Source organism: Octodon degus, unplaced genomic scaffold (assembly GCF_000260255.1).
Source record: "Octodon degus isolate 3935 unplaced genomic scaffold, OctDeg1.0 scaffold00137, whole genome shotgun sequence".
NCBI classification, from domain to species: Eukaryota; Metazoa; Chordata; class Mammalia; order Rodentia; family Octodontidae; genus Octodon; species Octodon degus.
The window spans coordinates 2,365,216-2,370,501 of record NW_004524713.1 but is presented as its reverse complement, the minus strand read 5'-3'; positions in this window follow the sequence as shown (position 1 = coordinate 2,370,501).

The window sequence follows — 5,286 nt, the reverse complement described above, 5'->3', positions numbered from 1 at the left end:
GAAGGAAGGAAGGAAGACAGAGAAGAATGTAAAAGGACCCTGTGGGAACTTTTCTGGGGCAGAATCCCACAGCGAGCAGAAATGCCTGATGGAGTCCCAGTCGTCAGCCAGAGATGGGCATAAAGAAAAAGGAAAGCAGGAAGCTTGGAGCTGAGCCTGCAGGACAGCAGCCAGCAGTGCAGGGGTGCTCAACTCCTGGCATATGGCCCTTGGGGCTGAGAACAGCTCGAGGTGGTGTAGAATTCCCACCAGACACTGAAAGCTGGGGAGGGGAAGGGAGGATCTCTAGACAACCAGGATAATTTTGTGTGCTGATACGCTGAAATGATAATATTTTGAGGAGATGGGGCTAAGTAAAGTACATTATTAAAATTTCATGAATAAACCCTTCTGAAAGATGAAGTCAGGTAAAGAAAAGTCATAAATGTTGCCACAATAATGGAAAATGAAAAGAAGCCTTGGGACCCGGAGCCAGGTGAGCACAGAGGCCTGTTCAACGCACAATTAAGGTGAACTAACTGGGAGTGCTGCGCTTTCAGGCCAGGATGTGTGAACCTTGTTAACTTTACTAATAATAGCACATTGGAATAGGGTTGGTAAGAGAGAGCAAGCAGGTGCTAATTTCTTCATGGCAAGAGTCGGTGCAGCGTCTGGAAGGGAAACAGATTTTACAAAATATTTTAATGATTTATTACATTTATCTTCCTAGCATTTCACAAAATATTATATCTTTGTGGTGCAGGCTAGTTGGAATTCATCAACCAGCCTAGGTTACTTCTGCATATTTGTTTTTTTATTAATAAATTCAGGTCAATATAAATTTAATAAACAAATTTTATTTTAAAATAGCTCTGCAGAGTGTTCTGTGAAACGAAACAAGCCAGGCACAGGAAGAGAAGTGCTAAATTCTCACATGTGTGCTAAATTAAAAATGCTGAACTAACACCTGAAGTGAAGCGCATAGTCATTCCCAGAGGCTGGGAGTTCAGAGGGCTGGAAAGATACAGCCAAAGGATACAAACTTTATTTTTTTATTAATTTTATTGAGAAACAAATAGCGATGAGACAGTTTCAACACAGATTAGCAGGACATTTACACTACTTAATACATCGCATATTGTTGTCTTCTTAGAGGTGCCGAGATGTAGACAAGGTATCCTGATCACAAACACTCTTAGTACAAATCTTTCTTCTCATTTACTTAAGAGAAAGTAGCTGTATATCTATCCTATTTTGTATATACAAATAAAAGTTGGTCCTTCATTTATATCCCCTTTTCTTATTTAGTTTTGTCAGAGATGGATATTCCATTGTCATTCAAATATTGTAGGCGCATGAATTCAGCAAAATAATCCAATATATGATGGTAGGGGTAGTAGGAATAGATTCAAGGATCCATTATACGTGATGGTGACTGTAGCGAGTAAGAATATGTTGTATACTCAAAGATTGTTGTGCCAGTTACATTTAAGTTTTCTTATCCCAAAAATTGTGTGGGATGATGCATGTTATTTATTAGTTTCCCTACATTTGACTGTTCCATGACATGTGCATTTCTCAGGACATCATCCAGGACACTGTAAATATATGTACATAAATGTACAAATATTTGTATATGATATATGAAATATATATGTATATAATTGTGCATATATAGCTTTAGAATAATAAATATACTTCAAAAGATAATAAATAAACTAGCTCTTATAATATCACATTTTTATCTCCCTAGTTATCAGTTTCCTTCTGAATATCCCTTAGACAGGAATATATACAAAAAAATAAATTATGGGCCGCGGAGATGGCTCAGTGGAATAAGCGCTTCCCTGGCAAGCTCAAGGGCCTGAGTTCAATCCCCAGTTCTGCAAAAAAAAAAAAAAAAAGTTCTTATCCATATTTATCCATATTATATTAATTTATCCACATACTCCTCAGAAGGATAACACGGTGACAGCCAACAAATAATAATGTTAGTTTTTGCTGGATGGTAGGATTTCAGGTCATTTTTCACTCTCTAATTTGCATGCTTTCCTATGATTTTTTAAATGTAATGAAGACCTCCTCCCTTAGTCGTCATGGATATGGAAGCATGGGTTACTGTTCACAGCAGCCCTTTTGCTGCTCTGTTGGAGAAAGACTGGGAAGCTAGTACAAGATTGATGTGAAGAAACCGGGGGGACGTCATAGAAGCTGGCGGCGACAAATACACTCATGTGTGGTTAGAATCCTTAGTGGAGGAACAGTGTTGTTCCTCTCACGATTTCAAAGAATTTTTCAAAATGCGTGCAGAATGGTTTGGATAATCGTATTGTTGATTTCTGCTGGTCTTTTGAAAGGAGCAGTTAATGCTTAATTGTTTTTGTACTCTAATTTATTTATTTATTTTTTCCATAATTTTATTGAGAAACAAATAGCAATGAGACAGTCTCAAATCAAATTGGTAGGACAGTTTCAACAATTGACACGTTGCATGCATTCTTCCTAGTGGTTAATTATTGTACAAGATGCGGACATGATATCCTATCTACAAACACCATTAGAACAAATCCCGCTATTCATTAAGAGAATGTAACTATATATCTATCCTAACCACTCTGAATACACAAATACAAAATGGACATTCATCTGTGTCCCCTTTTTTTGTTAAGTTCCGTTATTTGAATATTATAGGTGTGTAAACTCAGCAAAATATTCTAAAGGAGTCCAGTAGCTCATAATAATATTGGGTCTTCCTCTTTTTTTTTCTTCTTTTGCATTTTTTATAACCTCTTCATTATTTTTTTTCTTTAAAATATCTTACATATTTATATCTGGTAAGCTGAACAGTTAATATGAAGATAGGCTTACATAATACACAACCATTATTACATTCCTATTACTTTGTTTAGTGAAATCTTGTATTGTTTCTAATGATGTTTTCTTTCTGAAATATCACTTTTTGTATTTCTTAAAATAATTTAAAAATGCAAATGCATATTTTAATTTAAAATTAGATTTTAATTTGTTATAGAGTTGGATGGGTGAAAAATCTCTGAGAATCTCTGGAACACTGAAAAATTACCAAAGATACATGAAACAAGAAAGAAAATGCATCCAGAGGACAAATCGAGGAAATCCAATGCAGTGAATACAGGTTACTGACCCTCAATAATCACAGGCTCTGCATCCATAATTCAGCCAACCATGAATCAAGAGTATTTAGAAAAAAATATCTCTACTTAATATGTACAGACTTTTTTCTTTGTTCAGTAAATAATACACTATAATTATAGCTCCTTGCATTTATATTGCATTAGACATTACAATTAACCTAGAGATTAAAATATGTGCATGAATGTGCGTAGGTTATATGCAAATACTACAGCAATTTTTGTAAGTGACTGGAGCATTTTCAGATTCTGAGTTCTTAATTATGTCGTGGAACAAATTCCCCAAAGGCAGAGAGGCATAAGTGTAATACTAAGAGAAAGAGAAAATATAGAAAAGGCAAAGAATAGAAATTATACAAATACATGCATAAGTTTATATAAGTATTAATATATATGAATTAAAAATTGAGGTGTGATTCAAACACACACATATATAGGGAATGTTTAATTTTTCAAAAAAATATTCATAGTAAAACCAAATTTCCATTAGTACCACTCAGTGCTTGAACACAAGCACCCCTTCTTCCTGCAACTTTCTGAAGCAGTTCTAGGAATCTTTTCTCTTTTTTTCACAGCTGTATGAATGTTCTGATGCAAAATGTTTTTCATGATTTGTACCTAAAACCATACTATGATTTGTTCACATTACCTTGTTCACTGGATCTGGTACAGTGCAATTTCTGGATCCACCCAAATTCAAAATGACCATGAAATATATGAGTGTTTAGAAGCAGAATATGAAAAATAGGCGTGGTGGCACACATGTCTGTAATCTCAGCCTGAGACAGGGGGATCACTATGAGCCCAAACTGCTAGTGAGACCCTGTATCAAATAAATAAAGAAAAGATTTTTAAAAATTTTTTAAAAAGAACCAAATGAAGGTGCCCCTAAAGCCCCATGTGCATAAAGATGGGACTTATAAATGGAGCTGCTTCATAGAATGCCAGTGTCACCTGGAAATTCACGTACCAGTGAGTTTGGCAGCCGAGTCTGCTGGTGGACAGTGGGGCCTGATCTGGAGAAATGTGTGGCCAGAACTGTGACCTGCCAGGGTACACGTCAGTGTGTGGCTCCTCCCCACGCTCTTCTTCCTTACCCCATGCCATGAGCATCTGGGTATCTTCGTCATGTGCCTCCTGTACAGTGTGAAAGCACGAGGCCAAAGAGGCCTCCCTTCCTTTAGTTTAAAGTCATCGGGTATGGCATTTTAGCAGTGAGGAAGAGGACTAAAACATAATGTGAATGTTCTGAATCCATTCATGGCAGCCAGGTTAGTGCAGTGAAAGACACTCATGAAAGAGAATTTCCAGATCTACTTCAGAAAGTGGCAAGAACAATAGAGTAAGTGCATTTGAAGTGCAGGTAGACATTTTGAGGAAAGTTAATAGCAAGCACTGTAATAATTTAAAAAAATATTAATCCTATCTGCTAATTCCAACCTGTATATGAAATGAATGCCATTTGAATCTAGGTTAAAAAATTCCATCAGATTATTAATTCTAAAGAATAGTAAGTTTTGATATTATACTTTTGAGGAAATTTTCAAAATGTAGAGACATAACAAAATGTTTCTAAAGCAGTCCAGAAACAAAGCATTATTACTCTGTCTAATTTATTCTCATCATTTTAGACAGCAATAAGTGTCAGATCTCCTCAGAAGCACAATATCACAGAAGAATTTCACCAAAATTCTTAGGAAGTATCATTTCTAGTTAGCAGAAATATTCAAAATACATGTAACTCATCATCATGTATTAAAATAAAGGAAAATTATTTTTAATCATACAAAATCTCAAATTCCTATCTCTGGAAGTATGCAAGAATATTCTAAAATATCTCCAACAATAATATGAAAGTACAAATCAAAAATGGGAAAGTATAGATGATCCAACTCAGAGACGAGAAGGAAGGCATTTTAAAGCCTGATGAAATGCTTCCTAAGAAGAAAGCTGCAGGGCTGGCCAGATAGCTCAGCATACTAAAGTGCCTGCTTAGACAGGCACAGGGTCTGGGGTTCAACCCCAGGCATGCCATGCTGGCCCTACCCCGGGAAGCACTGAGACAGCTACTGAGACTGGGCGTGGTGGTGCGTGCCTGTAATCCCAGCACTTGGGAGGCTGAAACAGGAGAATCACT